This window comes from Podarcis cretensis (assembly GCF_951804945.1).
Source record: "Podarcis cretensis genome assembly, chromosome: 11".
NCBI lineage: Eukaryota > Metazoa > Chordata > Lepidosauria > Squamata > Lacertidae > Podarcis > Podarcis cretensis.
Genome location: NC_137180.1, coordinates 19,306,766 through 19,324,503, shown reverse-complemented (window position 1 = coordinate 19,324,503; position 17,738 = coordinate 19,306,766). Strand labels below are relative to the sequence as shown.

The following is a 17,738-nucleotide window of genomic DNA, read 5'->3' as shown; positions in this document are numbered from 1 at the left end:
ATGCCTCAGGAGGAGAATGCTTCAGTCAACTGGGCACCTTGGAGTTGTCCATGGTCCTGTTTCTGCCCACTCTCTTCTCAGGGCCATATTCTGTCTGCTTGCCCTGCAAGTCTGAAGCACCCATTGAAGGGGGCAAGCAAGAGCTATTCCATTCTGTTGTAGTTAGTTCAATTCCATTCTAGGCACGATGTGCTTATGAACTGGAAACTATTCATAGGAGAGCTTCCAAGATGATGAGGATCCAGAATAATCAAATATTTACAGGGAGGAAAAGTTTACCCTATTCACTGAAGACAAGATGAGAATAAATTGGTTTAAAGGAAAGGAGACCTAGAATTAGGCTAAACAGTAAGAAGAATTGCTGAGTAGTTCATCTCTGGGACAGATGTTATAGCTTTTACAAGAGTTGTGAGATCTCTTTTCTGGGAGGTTCTGAAGAAAAGTTTAGACCAGACTTCCCCAACCTGATGCCCTCCAGCTGTTTTGGACTACAATTCCCATAAGCCCAAGGCAGCATGTGGCAGAGGCTGGTGGGAGCTGTAGTCCACAACAGCTGAAGGGCACCAACAAAGGATCAGTTAGACAATCATTGATTGAGAAGGTCATATGTATAGGATTTTTGCTTTGAGGCAGGGGACTGGATAAAATGAGTTTTGCTTTGCCTGATCCCTGTGAGATCCAATTTCAGTATTTAAGTAGATCCTTTGTTTCCATGTTCCATAAGTATTTCTTCAGACTGTAATCCTATGACCATGCTGGTAATAAGTTGTGATCTTATTGGAGTGTATGCAATCAAGGCAGAATCTAGATTGATGCTGAACACAACAGAACTTACTTTTAAGTAAAATGTTTTGGATCACAGTTCACTGCACTTAACCCTGAGTTTAAGATGGACCCAGACTTGTCAACAGCGGATTAACTTCTAGGTTCCATGACTTTGAGACAGACTGTGAAATGTTGCTCACCATGTATGTATTTTAATGCCATGGGGTTAGACAAATGAAAAGCTATTATAAAATAAATGTGAATAATTCATGGATGTGAGGATGTTGGTGTGAAAGAGAGACTCACCCTGTTACATAAATTATTGATCACAGATTATTATCTAGGCTGTGCTCAGAGTGTATGAATGGAGACAGCACACAGGAGAATAAAATAATAGTGTGATTTGCATAGGACTCTGATCAAGCATCTCTTAGTGGCTGTGATACCATTGAGCATCAGTATGTAGCTCTGTAAGAAAGCACTACTTGTTTCTGAAGCATAAGAGATCTGAGGCTAGCGGGGATTTCAGCAAAGGATAGCAACAGCAGGCAGAGAAGAGTCCAGCGGTCCCAGAACTATACAAGGCTGAAAGTTCTTTTAAAAAACAAGCAAACCCTAAGAAATCATGTTGAATGACTCATTATCTCATTGCTCTGTTTGCAGGCTTGGTAGCACCATGACTGGTGTTTATTCTTTTCAAGCACACTCTATTTTTATCATTGTTATGGATTGCTGTTATTGCATAATCAATCATAACTGGGGCTCAGCTGCAAGGATGAGTGATTTTTGATAACAAGTTCATCAGTACAGAGGGGTGCCTTCTTGAAGCAATCTTTCATACATTGCTGTGAAAGGAATGTGAATATTTGTTTATTCAAGAAATATTGTCCTGCAGAGACTTCATTTGTCACTGCCTTCTGGATGGGCTAGGATCACAGATTCAACCAGTCCAGGAAGTTTTGCTTTCACTCTAAATCGGTTGGGTTAGTTCTTAGTGAAGTCAGCACATGGCTATATCTTAGTGACTATGTAGCATTGTGACATCACTACATGCTCTCTGATTGACTGGGAACATGCAGTGAAGGAAAAATTCAGGGGAGGACCAGCAGCAGCTGATGATGGAACCTGCAAACAGGCCAAAGAAGAACAACCATTCTGAGAAGCCAGATTTGTTGGAGGCAACATTTTGCCCTTCCAGAAAGCACTTTTTCTGTGCTCAAAATCTGAACAGTAGAATATTTGGCCGAGCCCTAATTATAACTGTTGCTTACAGTTCTTGTTATGGCTTTTATTTCATGTTGAGCCAAAAAAAAAGTAGCATGATTGATGACAAAGCAGGACTTTTCCAGGAAAAACAAAGCAAAACCTGAAAAGCAAAATAAATGAGAAAGGACTGGACAAAAAAGAAAGGAGGAAAAAGGTAATAACTGACATAAAAAATGTGCTTCTGTTCTCATTGGACCCAGTTGTAAAAAACCAAGCAACCTAAAATCAATAAGAAAAGTATGAGTCCTTGAAGGACCTTTAATATAGGCTGCATTTCCAATTATCTTTAAGGTTCAGCAGTAGTTTACTCCCACACTAATACTGCAGAAAAGTGCTTTGCTTTAGTATTAGTGAGGACAAATTACTGCTGTGCAAGAGGGAGGCTGAAGGGTTTGTTTCTTCCCCAATGACCCATTGTCAGGAGTGTGTGCAGGAGCCAGGCCTTGTGACTGGTAGGGCCTCGCAGGACTGGGGCCTTCCCGAGTTTGGTCTGGAAAGGCAAGGCACAGCCCCACAGGTGAGGCTTGACAGAAGACTCGGAGCACCTGGTGGCAAGGGCCAGGAGGGGTATATAAGACCAGCATTTCCCTCTGGCTCTTTGCCACAGCAACATTCTACCCACCTAGCTGTGCTTTGGCTTCCTGACTCCTGGTTTCCTGACTCTTGGACCCTTGGCTTCCTGACTTCTGGTTTCCTGATTCATGGACTCTTGACTTCCTTGCCTCTGGACTGCTGATTCCTGCTTCCTGACCTCTACCCCAGTCCCAATGTACCAAGCCAGGACTCTGACTGCCCGTAACCTGGACCGTGACACCCATTCCCTATGAGAGTCTTTCCTGCCTATTGGGGGAAAGGCAGTGAGGGTGTCCTTAGGTTGCAAGTCAGCCTGTATAGGATGGGATGCATGGCATTGCTATGCATCTCATTGCTCTATTCCCCAAATGCTAGAATCATGGGTAACCTGAAGTTGTAGAAGCATATTTGAAATGCTTCACGGAGCACTCTACTGTGAGATGTATAATTTCATTGTAAGTACAGGGCTCATCTCAGGAGTCTTCTCCATGTGCGCAACCAATGGGAGGAGAGGGCAGTGAGACCACACCTACTAGCCCTGATGTCGGCACATCTGCCATGCGCCAAACACAACATTGGACAGTGTGTGTGTTTGTGTGTGTGTTATGTACATGCAGCTGTACACAGATAAGATCTGCACTCCAAGGGGAGCCCTGTGCCATCAGGATAGCTTCTGGCATGAAGAACCTCCATGCATACAACTGTATGAGCACCAACCATCTTTACAGGGACATCCCTGATTTAGAGAAGCCATCCTGATTTCAGATTTGATCCTGGAATGTCCTGGAATGTCCTGCTTTTCCTTTAAAAGGTAAAGGTAATGGGACTGCTGACCATTAGGTCCAGTCGTGGCCGACTCTGGGGTTGTGATGCTCATCTTGCTTTATTGGCCGAGGGAGCTGGCATACAGCTTCCGGGTCATGTAGCCAGCATGACTAAGCCACTTCTGGCAAATTAAGATGTCCCTATTTTCATTGGAGAAATGTTGGAGGGTATGGTAGGATGTCCTTATTTTCATTGGAGATATGTTGATGGGTATGGAGTTATCCAACCCCTGAGTCAAGGGGATAAATAATTATACAACCTTCAGAAGACATCCAAAGGCAGTCCTGTACAGTGGTGCCTCGGGTTACAGATGCTTCAGGTTACAGACTCTTCAGGTTACAGACTCCGCTAACCCAGAAATAGTACCTCAGGTTAAGAACTTTACTTCAGGATGAGAACAGAAATCGTGCGGCGGCAGCAGGAGGCTCTATTAGCTAAAGTGGTACCTCAGGTTAAGAGCGGACCTCCGGAATGAATTAAGTTCTTAACCAGAGGTACCACTGTACAGGGAAGTATTTTTCAATGTTTAATGCTTTATTATATTTTTTATATATGTTGGAAGCCGCCCAGAGTGGCTGAGGCAATACAGTTAGATGTGTGGCGTATAAATAGTAACATTTTCATTATGGAATGGGATGTACCTATTTTCACTGGAGAAATGTTGGAGGGTATGGCATCAGGGTTAGGACTTGAAAGCTGCCCATTCATATGTTTGCTTTACAAACAGATGAGCCTGTTGTTGAAGACACCATATTCAGCAGAGTCTGCAACAGCGGTGAAGACTCAGTGCCATTTTTCTAGAAAGAGGTTCCAGAACCTCCCTTCTTCTCTTATAATGGCAATGGTTCCCACCTGAGAGGGGCCAGAACTGAGTTCCAGTGAGTTCTGGCTTTTGAAAAGCCTTGGTTATACTGAAGGGTTAGATATTCACATACCTCATTCCACCCAGGGCAATTGTGGTTTTACCCAGCTTGTCTGAATGCTACCATGTTGGGAATTGCTGGTACTACTTTGCTAAAATCAGCACAGATCCATTTTTGATGCCTGGTTGCAATTACAATTCTTCCCTCGCTTTCCTGCCTTTCCACAACCTTGAGTGTAGCTCCCTATCTGAAAAGCTTTACATTAAAAAACAACAACACGGACCTACGAACTAACTGGAATAATTAGTGCTGTAATTAAAGAGCTGAATTACAGTCTGTTGTTCTTGGAGTAAGATGAGCAGATGGCATATGTGCTAAAAAGCAAATTTTAGCAAAATGAGATGCCTAATTTGTTCTCTGCTTAATGGCACTGCTTATTGAAAATGTAAAATCCATGGATTAGGTATCAACAGGATTTGAGTGATTTTGCTGTACACCTGTATTTCACCTTGTGATTAGTCCTGTTTGAAAATGCTGCCTGCGTTGGAGGTATGTGATGACCAAACCGCTCTTGAAAACCTTATAAATAAGTAAGGGCTTTTGGAGACACCTGGGGATGTAATGTAATGCAGTAATAATGTGCTATAATCATTGCTTCATAGCAAAGAAAAGCTTATAGGCATGTAAAAAACCACATTTTTGCTTCTGTCTTAAACATAACAGAGTTTCTAGAACGTAGTGAAAAACTGAACAAAAATGTATACCATATTTTAATTTTAAAATCTTCATCTTTTAAGGAGCTGCAAGGCTCTCTGTTTATTTTGATTTGGTTTGGGTTTGGGTTTTTTTGCTGATATAGACTGAACAAGGCCACCTCTCTGGAAATTCTAGGAAGCAGACCATACATGACCTAATGAAATGGTATACATTTTTTTATTACTTTGGTAATTGCAAGAGTTCATTTTAAGTGACAATCCTATACATACTTATCTGGGAGTAAGCTCCATTGAACCTCGTGAGGCTTACTTCTGAGTAGACTTGCACAGCCTTGTGCTGTTAGTAGTATCTGAAGTATGGAGCTTTGTAATAGTAAATCCAGACATGCAGCTAACAAAAGCAGGGACTGTTACATTGTAAATATTTTCTTGCCTTGCTAAAATCTACTTTTATAAGAAGATGCATGTATAAAGAAATATACTAGAAGTTCCAATTATCTGATTGTGTCAGCTGTTTTGTGGAGCACAGGGGGGAAAAGCTGAAACCGTAAGTTTCAAATATCTAAGTAAGAGTAAAATACAATACCACATGGTGAATGATGATGTACACTGAGAAAGATGGGCATTCCTCTAGGAATTGCATTGTGTGGAGGAACTTCTAGAAAAACAAGGACCCATTTAAATCTGAAACTGACAATAAGGTATGTCTTAAATCTCGAAAATGATTTTTATTTGGTTTTACAAACTCATTCACACTCAAAATCACAAATAATAAAAATTACACAAGATTCTTCCGAATCTCTAGACTTCCTTCTTCCCCTCCGTGAGTTCTTTAGTTAACCTTTTCAACTACAAGTCCTCCTAATTTTTCAGTCCTCCATTGTATCCAAAGACTGTGTAATATTACAAGAGTTATTTAAGACCTGCCAAAGAGTTCAAGTGTTTACAGTGGTCTGTCAAATATAAAATAAATTTCTCCCGTTCTTTCTTGAAGTTTTGATCCTCCTGGTTTCTGATTTTCCCAGTCATTCTTGCCATCTCTGCACAGTCCATTAGTTTAGTCTGCCAGTCCACTCTGGCAGGGACCTTGTCGTCTTTCCAACTCTGGGCAAGCAGCATCCTTGCAGCTGTTATAGCATAAATAAACAGTCAGGTATGTCTTGAATCTCATTCTGGTTCTCAATTCTTAACTGTTCATCCTTACTTTGGTTTCTCTTCAGATCATATAAACCTTAACTGTACCTCTATTTGCATCATCACCTTCCCATTTGCTCCTGAAACAGATCCTACATTAACTCTCTCCAAACCCAATATTTCCTTTGTGACCGGCAAGGACCTTTCCAGTGTACTATTATCCTTTGTTTCTGTTCTCCTCACTCATTTCTTTTTTTCAAAATATATTTTTATTAGAGATTTCTTGGTTTACAAAAGTATGTGCAATGTCTCTTTTTTTTTCAAGTTACATTTTCTACAGATCAGTTTCATTTGTCAAGACATTAGTGTTACGTTAGGAAGAAAAGGGCAAAAGAGGGAGAAAGAGGTGAGTGGCGAGTGGTGAGTGGAGGCAATACTTGTATTCTACTTAGTGTATGTGTGGGGTTATGTGTGGGTTCTCTTTACTATTCGCTTGTATTTCTTTGGTGGTGAGAGAGGTTGGGGTTGGTCTAGGTGTGTTTGGCTGTCTTTGGTTGGCTGTGGTGAGCTTTGTTTTCAGGTGGGGGGGATGTGTGTGTGTTTTTGATCAGGTTAGCCAGATTGATTCAAATGCTGTTGTTGTTGTCTTGCTGGGCTGTGTATGTGATAAAGGGTAACCATATCGGGGTGAGGGTGTCTTCTTCTATTTGTCCCCATGTCAGTTTCAGTTTGTTGGTTAGTTTTTCTAATAAGGCTGTTTCCCATACTACAGTGTTACCTCAGGTTACAAACTAAGCCACTTCTGGCAAATTAGGACGTCCCTATTTTCATTGGAGAAATGTTGGAGGAGAAGAAGGGAGGTTCTGGAACCTCTTTCTAGAAAAATGGCACTGAGTCTTCACTGCTGTTACAGACTCTACTGAATATGGTGTCTTCAACAACAGGCTCATCTGTTTGTAAAGCAAACATTTGAATGGGCAGCTATCAAGTCCTAACCCTGATGCCATACCCTCCAGCATTTCTCCAGTGAAAATAGGTACATCCCATTCCATAATGAAAATGTTACTATTAATACCCACTGCAGCGGCAGTGCGGCGGCAGCAGGAGGCCCCACTAGCTAAAGTGGTACCTCAGATTACAAACAGTTTCAGGTTAAGAACGGACCTCCAGAATGAATTAAGTTCTTAACCCAAGGTGCCACAGTATTTCATACCATTGGTCTATGTTTACTCCTGACAGGCCCCTCCAGTATAAGGTTACCAGACATCCCTGTTTCCCGGGGACAGTCTCCGGATTTGCAAATCAGTCCCCTGACAAAATCCATCTATTTAGTAGGAAGTTGAAAAGTGTCCTCGGATTCATTGAAAAAAATCTGGTAACCTTACTCCAGTAGACGTAATCAAAAAACAATGGGAGGATGACATAGGCTATGAGATTAATCCTTACTCATTTCTGATGCCAACATCAGGCCCAGTGCTTGCCCGCTTCTTTTCTCTATAAACCTGACTGATAAATCCAGAATCATGTTCCCAGTCATTATTCAAAAGTAATCACCCTGAAAAATATGGTGTTTTACTGAGTTGATAGCAAACAGCTTACTTTTAGAGAAGGGGATAAATGATTCAGAAAAGAAAATACACGAGCATATCACCAGGACAATCTCGTCCCATTTCATATTGTTGAATACTTTGTTAATAAAAGTTAATCATGGTTTTAAATCTGATACATATTCTGGTCAAGTTGCAAGTCTCATTTTAACGGCTTGGCAGGATCTAAGAGTTTTATTTCCTCGTGCCTCTAAGTGCTATATAATTATATACAAAGCATTCGTGTCCATTGCTGGCTTCTAATGACAAGAGCAAAACATCTAAATAATAAGAAAGGAAGCCTGCACACTGTGCGTTGTCAAATTAAAAGCATGGTTAGCTGCTGCCTAATAGCATACCTTTATCCTTTAAGGTGGTGTGTGCTTTTAATTCCATTGGTACAATGGGGACAGACTTCTTAGCAGACTTCTTGTGTTCAAAATTGAAAGTTTTGAAAACTGTGGGACTTAACAGCACAATGTGAACCAGGTCTACTCAGAAGTCCCATTGAATTCAATGGTGCTAGTGGCAGACTTTGGGGTCTCAAATTTCAGTGGTGCCCTGCGCGATGCCAAAATTCAGCACACACACCCCTTTTCATTCTAAAGCATAGTTGCAGTGTCCCTAGTGGCACCCCAGAATTTTGCACCCAATGCGACCAAACCTGTAGCACTCACCTAAATCTACCTCTGATGGGGCTTACTTCCAAGCCAGTGGGCTAAAAGTGTTTACAGTAGATTATGCTATATAAAAATAATCAGTATTGATGCTTGTTTGGAAACTTCAGCTAGTGCAGAATTTAGGGGCCAAGTTGTTCACTGGGGCAAAATGGTTTGAGCATATTACCGCATTCCTGGTCTGACTGCATTGGCTACCAATCAGTTTCTGGGCCCAATTGGAAGTGCTGGTTTTCACCTATAAAGCCTTACATGGGGACTGCAATACCTCAAGGACTGCCTCTTTCCATATGAACCTACCCAGACTTTGAGATCATTATCTGAGGCAGATAATGTACCTTCTCCACGAGGTCCAGAGGGTGATAACATGAGAACAGGCCTTTTTTACAGTGGCTTCTCATTTGTGGAATGTTCTCCCCAGGGAAGTTCAGCTGATGCCTTCATTACACACTTTTAGGTTCCAGGCAAAAACTTTCCTCTTTAACCAGACTTTTGGCTGATTTGACATCCAATGCGCTTTTAAAATGTGTTGGGGGGTGGGGGTGGTTATTGAATGGTTGTTCCTGTTTTTATTATGTATTTTATGTTTTTGTTATGTATTTTATGTCTTTATGTTGCAACCGACCTGAAACCTGCAGGTATAGGGTGGTATACAGATTTATAAAATAATAAAATAATAATTATTATATATAAACTTTTACTTTTCATTGTCCTGTTTTCAAGGTTACTTCTATACTGTCACACTTCTGTGTAGATCCGTCACCCATTTAAAAAGAGCTGCGTAGACGTCCTTCATGCCATAAGAGTGCACCTTCATAATACCTTATAAATAAAGTAGGCACATTGCAGTAAATAGCAATGGCACTGCAGCACACTTGCACAACAAATCCATGTTTCGTTTTATTTCTGGGAATAAAAGTAATGGAAAATTATAGTAGAAAGTGCAGGACAACCACTTAACAGTGGTGGCTAATAAACTGTAAAAAAAAGAGGTAAAAATAAATCAGTACTATTACTTAATATGTGCTTCATCTAGATTTGAACCAAATGAGCTGAGAGGAAAGGATGTTTTAAGATTACTTAGAGAATTTCAAATACTGTTGCCTACCTGAAATCTGACTTTCTTTGGATTGGGTTCATCAAGTATTTTGGACTGGTCTGTAGGATAAGCTTATTGTATGCTTCCTGCCAATCTAGCAGTTTGAAAGCACAACAAAAATGCAAGTAGATAAATAGGTACCGCTCCGGTGGGAAGGTAAACAGTGTTTCCGTGCACTGCTCTGGCTTTGCCAGAAGCGGCTCAGTCATGCTGTCCACATGACCTGGAAGCTGTCTGTGGACAAACACTGGCTCCCTTGGCCAGTAAAGCTAGATGAGCGCCGCAACCCCAGAGTCGTTCGCGACTGGACTTATTTGTCAGGGGTCCCTTCCCCTTCCCCTTTGCCTAGCTGCCCAGGATAGCATAAGCAAAGGAAAAGGGGTGGGGTGGGGAATCTAACTCATGGCAGTAGAAATCCTTTCAGAAACCTGCACATCAGACAGGGTGAATTACAGAGCTAATATTAATATGGTTTTTCTCATTACAGTCATGAGGATGTGAGATTATAGAGTGCACCTACTCTAAGTAGCAATTGGGGGCGAGCAGTGAGGGGTTCAGGTTTGCTGATGACAGCCAAATATTCAGGGTGATAAAAATGAAAAAGCTATTCTGAGAAGCTCCAAAAGAATCTCTCCAAATGGTGTGACGATGCTTTAAAACAGCAACTACGTTTCAATGTAAGTAAATGCAAAATAGTACATATAGAGAATCTTAACATTACATCTGCACTGATGGGGCTGGAAATGGGCAGGAAAGAGACCTTGGGATAGTGGCAGATTGCTCAAAGAAAACATTGAACCAATGTGCAGCAGCTATGAAAATGGCAAATTTGGTGCTAGGGATAATTAGGAAGGGGACTGAAAATAAATCTGGGATTTGCTACTGTATCTCCGCTTGGACTCAGTGAACCCCCTCACATTGGTATTCCCATCAGGCAGATGTGGCAGATTTTCACCAGAATCACACTCTGCTATGTCTACAACAGACGACAAGATGGTTGGACAGTGTTCTCGAAGCTACCAGCATGAGTTTGACCAAACTGCGGGAGGCAGTGGAAGACAGGGGTCACAAAGAGTCAGACATGACTAAACAACAACAACAACAACATGTCTACCACAATGCTCTGCCCTGTGGCAGTTCTTTCCTCTCTCTTGCTGCCTGTGATGACTGCAGAGCATGGGATAGCTCAGTTGGTAGAGCACGAGGACTTTTAATCTCAGAGTCCTGAGTTTGAGGCCCATGTTAGGCAGGGAGTTCAACTAGATGATTCTCATGGCCCCTTCCAACTCTACAATTCTATAGTTCTATGATTATTCACTTATGAGTTAGAACAATTGACAATAGAATAAAGGTAAAAGGTAAATAATGGGAGCAGCTGGTTCTGTGGTCTAAACCACTGAGCCTCTTGGGCTTGACGATAGGAAGGGCGGCAGTTTGAATCCCAGTGGATGGGGTGAGCGCCCGTTGCTCTGTCCTGCTCCTGCCAACCTAGCAGTTCGAAAGCATGCCAGTGCAAGTAGATAAATAGGTACCACTGTAGTGGGAAGGTAAACAGCATTTCCATGCACTCTGGTTTCCATCACGGTATCCCATTGTGCCAGAAGCTACTGTTAGGTCCATCATGAGACGTCCGCCAGCTTCTAATCACAGATACCAGCAGCCTTCAAGCAAGCAAACTTGCCTTATTATTGCTCCATAGCATCCCACTGCCAGAGGATTGCCTCCTTCCATTCACCACTTTGCTTCCTCCAAGTGGAAGAAACCTGGCAGTGCTGAATGTCATATCCATTGCCAGGAGTGTCCTGTTGGAAATAGAAAAGGACTTTTCCCTTGGCCTGCCTTTATATCCGCTCAGTTGCCAAGTGCTTTTGTGACATCACAAGAAACCCACAGCCAATGGCAACAGCTGGGGAGGCAACATCTTCATTGCTTTGAGCCTCACAATGGTGGGTGGACCTATCAGTGATTGTGTGCTTGTTTATTCGGGACATGGGTGGAGCTGTGGCCTGAACCACTGAACCTCTTGGGCTTGCCGATCAGAAGGTCAGCAGTTTGAATCCCCACGGTGGGGTGAGCTCCCATGGCTCTCTCCCAGCTCCTGCTGACCTAGCAGTTTGAAAGCACATCAAAGTGCAAGTAGATAAATAGGTACCACTGTGGCAGGAAGGTAAATGACGTTTCTGTGCACTGCTCTGGTTTCGCCAGAAGCAGCTTAGTCATGCTGGCCACATGACCCGGAAAAACTGTCTGCGGACAAATGCCGGCTCCCTTGGCCTGTAAAGTGTGATGAACACCACAACCCCAGAGTCGTCTGTGACTGGACTTTACCTTTACCTTTATGCTTCCTCCCCACCCAGCTACATTTTGGCTTTAATCCACAATGTAGTGATTTTAACGGGATTTACTTACTTTTTCCAGACTAAGCTCATTGCTCTGAACTGGGCCTCTTTCAGCTACCTTTTAACCTCATCTATAAAAAAAATTCAAAAAACACATCAAAGTGCAAGTAGATAAATAGGTACTGCTCCAGCAGGAGGGTAAACAGCGTTTCCATGCGCTGCTCTGGTTTCGCCAGAAGTGGCTCAGTCATGTTGGCCACGTGACCTGGAAAAACTGTCTGCAGACAAATGTCGGCTCCCTTGGCCAAGTGAGATGAGTGCCGCAACCCCAGAGTCATTCACGACTGGACTTAACTGTCAGGGGTCCTTTACCTTTACCTTTTTATGAAAAAAGATAATTAATATTTAAATCTCATTGAAGTCATGGGTCTTCATTAAATGATCAGATATTAACCTCTTTATTTCAGCAGGGCTTATGTGCATCTTACCTTCTCTGGATGGAACCTGAAGCATGGTAAGGTAAGAAAGAAGATGGTTTTTATGTATAGATCTCTGATGCTTGCTGATCTTGGGGATCTGATGACCTCCAGCCAACATTTCAGGGGTAGGATCATGCTTTGAATCCTATACTTTTAACGGGAGAGGTTTATTATTTTATTTATATGCCACCTAATTAGAATTGCCTCTGCACAGTGTGCAAATAACTCAGTACAAAATGTAAAAATCATAACTGTAAAATCAGAATTCAGGTAAGATGTTTGCTGGAAGGCCTATTTGACCTCAATGGAAAGACAGTTCTGGAAAATTGGGCTAACAATGCTCAACAAACAATTCATTGTGGATATGATGTTTTATTGTGCTTTAAATTCTGTTGGGAGCTGCCCAGAGTGGCTGGGGAAACCCAGCCAGATGAGCGGAGTATAAATTCTTATTCTTATTCTTAGCCATGGGAGACCACTAACTCATACCCTCCAACATTTATCTGATGAAAATAGGGACAACCCATTCCGTAATGATAATTTTACTATTTGCACATCTTACTGGGTTGCCCCAGCCACCCAGGGCAGCTTCCAACACATGTAAAAACATAATAAAACATTAAACATTTTTTTTAAAAAAACTTCCTTATACAGAATTGCCCTCAGATGGCTCAGGGGTTGGATAACTCCATACCCTCCAACATTTCTCTGATAAAAATTGGGACGTCCTAAGGAAAAGTGGGACATTCCGGGATCAAATCAGAAACCGGGACAGCTTCTCTAAATCAAGGATGTCCCTGGAAAATAGGGACACTTGGAAGGTGTGCTAACTGTGACTTCCTGAAAGGCCTCTGGAATCAGGCAGGTATATAATGAATCAGGTGGTCCTTGAGGTATCCTGGATCCAAGATGTTAAGGGCCTTGTAAAATAATGCAAGAGATGTAAACATGTTATTTAATCATCCACTAACATAATGAAAATGGTAATCTATTAGCTTTGAGTGATGGTGGTGGTGGTGGTCTTTATGGTGACTTCAAATCTACGTGCAAAACACTGAGGTTAAAAATAAACATAAGCTCAGCCCAGGGCATACAGCATAAAGTAAAACAAAGCTTTTTTAAGTGTCTTCAAAGATTCTGGAATATTGAAAGCAGTTATTTTCTGACTTCCTTTTTCTGATTCACATCAGTTTCCCTGACTTCCTGATCCCTTTCATACAGCTGGGTATCAAGTTGACTAATTCCAAACACACACATTATAACTTTTGGTACTCTAACAGATTTATTATGACACAGTATTTCATTGACTAAAGCCCATGACATCCGATGTAGAGTTTGGGTTTATTTTCAAAGCCCCACATTTTCCCTCTCGCCTGTAAATATTGATATCTACACTCCGCACTGTTAGTCCCACTGCATTTAATAGACAAAGACAGATAAACTTTAAGAATCAGCTACTGCGACAGTGATGATACCAACATAGGCACACTGGATAATCCTTTTCATCTCACATGTTGTAAAAAAAAAAAAAAGGTGGGTGCATTATTAGGCTGACCTGTTATCGGGCCTTGATAAGGACCAGCCTTCTATCAACTGTGAAAACACAGTGATAAAACCTTACTACAAGCCTATGATTCACCATTATTATGTCGGAAATTACAAAAAAAGGAAAATGGCATAGGAAGTTAGAAATCCATCCTCTGGCTGCGTTTGACATTTCCAATTTAAAGAAAATGTCTTTTGTCTGAAATGGAAAGTATGATGATGTATTTAATCTGTACATCTTTTGGAAAGATGTAAGGGTGAAAAAAACCCAGAAACCATGACACACTCCTTTGCTAGTTTTCCTCTCATTCCTTGGAATAAGCAATGTGAAAAACTAGATACTAACCGTACAACTCTGCACTGTTACCCATAACTCATTCTTACAGGGTTTGATGGGACTTTCTCCCAGGTAGGCATGCATATGATTTATTATTTTATTTTATTTTTATGTATGTATTTGTTTACTTATAAAACGTATATCCTACACTTCATCACAAGTAATCTCAGAGTGGGTCACAAAGTGTATTTTTTAAAAATATAATAGCCAATAAAGTCAAAATACAAAAGTACAATGTAAAAATATTAGTCACTAATACATACATTAAATAGAATACAAACAACATGGCCATGTTGCCCAATGTCCAGCATGCCCATACACCATCAATTCATGAGGCCTAGTAGAAGAGGATGCTATTTAGTTGTTGCTGATTGATGGACAATGAAGGTGCCCATCAAAGCTGATCAGAGAGTATGTTCCACAACTGAGATGCTATTGCTGACAAGGCCCTCTGGCAAATTATAAATTTCTTGCCTTCAACCAACTAAACAGCCTCAGTTCTACCTACCTCAAGGCCTGAGGTCTCCACAGCTGACCTCAAATATTTCTTCTGGCCTATTGTTACACAGAAATTTGGGGGTCAAAGAAACATAAGACACAGCCCTAGTTTCTCTCTCTCTTTCAATTAATTTACAATCACTTATATTTAATCTTAACCACCTTTCTACTGCCCGTTAACCTAGCTAGGAAGAAATGACAAAATGGCAAATTATTCTCAATACTGAAAATTGTATTGTTGGCAATATCAAAACATTAGAAAGTAGATGGATGGGGTTTTTTCCCCCTGTAAAAGAATTAAAAACTACCGGCTTTCTGGATTTGTTACAAATAGAATAGCCTGTTTGAAAGATCAACACCGGCAAAAATTGAATTGCCATAATAGTTCTTTAATAGCCACAATTGAGCATTTGGTAACACATTGCTTTCCTCTGGAACAGCAACCTTAAATGCTGTAATTTATTATAGCTTAGCCACAGTGATATTTTTGCTAACCTTTCCAAGTATCCAAGAGTTCAACGAACAGCAGTGCTAGATGCTGTGCTATCCTGACCGATACATATTATTACAGCTCAGTCCGCCAAAGTTTCCTGTGAAAATTGTAGCTGGACCATGTAAGTGATCTGTAAGGTTCTGAAATCCCCCCGTATATTACTACATAAACTTTAATGGTAAATGAAATGCCTAGATAATAGGAGCCATGATAAAATGGTATGTAATCTGTTAATACAAAGGAATTAGGAGTCACAGGGAAAAATACAGCTACATGTTTGCCAGAAGTAGCTTATCAGAATTGAAGATTAAAGTTGAAATCCCTGTGGTGCAGCTTATGGTGTGAAAATCCTATTTTTGCTTTACAGATCATGCCTCTCAGTCAAATATTATCCATGCATTCAAGAAACGAATCCGGTGCCCAGTACAAGCGCAGGACTTTGCAGCACTGATTTCAGGAAAGCCGCTATTTTCCATCTGTTGGAAACCCTTCAGCAGACAATTTGAATATGACTCTATGCTCCATGGAAGCTGCCCTGAGAATAAAAAAAATAATAAAAAAAAAACAGAAGGAGAAGAGAAAGACTAATTGCCAAAGCCAGTTCAGTAAATGTAAAAGATGCATGGCTGTACATGACATGGTTTTTTTAGCACCGTGCTCTGAAATATTTGAAAGACTATTTCTTACCCACAGATCCCCTTGTGTGTTAAGATAACAGGGGTGGCAGTTCAGCAGGGTGGCAGTTTGGGAGAGGAAATTCTCTGTGGCAGCTCCTAAACTGTGGAATCCCCTCCTTGCAGAGGGGTGTGTCTTGCTCCTTTCTTCTATAGCTGTTGGTAACCTCTTTGACAGCTTAGGGACCCAGGTGGCACTGTGGGTTAAACCACAGAGCCTAGGACTTGCTGATCAGAAGGTTGGCGGTTTGAATCCCTGCGATGGGGTGAGCTCCCGTTGCTCGGTCCCTGCTCCTGCCAACCTAGCAGTTTGAAAGCCCATCAAAGTGCAAGTAGATAAATAGGTACTGCTCTGGCGGGAAGGTAAGTGGCGTTTCCGTGCGCTGCTCTGGTTGGCCAGAAGCAGCTTAGTCATGCTGGCCACATGACCCGGAAGCTGTACACCGGCTCCCTCGGCCAATAAAGCGAGATGAGTGCCGCAACCTCAGAGTCGGTCACGACTGGACCTAATAGTCAGGGGTCCCTTTACCTTTACCTTGACAGCTTAGGTATGTTGTGGTTTTCAGGATGCACTCTATTCTTCTGATTGTAGATCGTTTTAGCTAATTTTACTATTTAGTATTCTATTGTAAAAAATAAAGGTAAAGGATCCCTGAACAGCTAAGTACACTCAAAGGCAACTATGGGGTGCAACACTCATCTCGCTTCAGGCCAATGAAGCTGGACTTTGTTCACAGCTTTCCAGATCATGTGGCCAACATGATTAAACTGCTACTGGTACAAGCTCACAGAAAATGCACATAGGTCCTGCTAAAAGAAAGAGGCGTTGTGGTGTTCTTCTCACTTTATAGGCCAAGGAAGTCGGCATTTGTCCGCAGACAGTTTTTCCGGGTCATGTGGCCAGCATGACTAAGCTGCTTCTGGGGAAACCAGAGCAGCGCACAGAAACGTCACTTACCTTCCCGCCACAGTGGTACCTATTTATCTACTTGTACTTTGACATGCTTTCGAACTGCTAGGTCAGCAGGAGCTGGGAGAGAGCAATGGGAGCTCACCCCACCGTGGGGATTCAAACTGCTGACCTTCTGATCGGCAAGCCCAAGAGGTTCAGTGGTTTAGACCACAGTTCCACCTGTGTCCCGAATAAACAAGCATACAATCACTGATAGGTCCACCCGCCATTGTGAGGCTCAGAGCAATGAAGATGTTGCCTCCCCAGCTGTTGCCATTGGCTGTGGGCTTCTTGTGATGTCACAAAAGCACTTGGCAACTGAGTGGATATAAAGGCAGGCCAAGGGAAAAGCCCTTTTCTATTTCACTGCCCAGGTTTCTTCCACCTGCAGGAGGCAAAGTGGCGAATGGAAGGAGGCAATCCTCTGGCAGTGGGATGCTATGGAGCAATAATAAGGCAAGTTTGCTTGCTTGAAGGCTGCTGGTATCTTTGATTAGAAGCTGGCGGACGTCTCATGATGGACCTAACAGTAGCTTCTGGCACAATGGGGCACGGTAACAGAAACCAGAGTGCACGGAAACACAGTTTCCCTTCCCGCTGCAGAGGTATCTATTTATCTACTTGCAGTGGCGTGCTTTTGAACTGCTATGTTGGCAGGAGCTGGTACAGAGCAACGGGCACTCACCCCATCACTGGGATTCAAACAGCCTACCTTCTGATTGGCAAGCCCAAGATGCTCAGTGGTTTAGACCACAGCTCCACCCATGTCCCAAATAAACAAGCACACAATCACTGATAGGTCCATCCGCCATTGTGAGGCTCAAAGCAATGAAGATGATGCCTCCCCAGCTGTTGCCATTGGCTGTGGGTTTCTTGTGATGTCACAAAAGCACTTGGCAACTGAGTGAATATAAAGG

General features: G+C 42.1%; 1 long non-coding RNA gene across 1 annotated transcript; it reads right to left on the bottom strand.

Moving 5' to 3' along the window:
• Window positions 1-15,070: 15,070 nt before the first annotated feature.
• On the bottom strand, window positions 15,071-16,146 carry LOC307226936. The gene is made up of 2 exons (XR_013843716.1): window positions 15,887-16,146; window positions 15,071-15,730 (listed from the first exon to the last, which is right to left on the bottom strand). It is a non-coding gene; the product is annotated as an uncharacterized lncRNA (long non-coding RNA).
• Window positions 16,147-17,738: the final 1,592 nt, after the last annotated feature.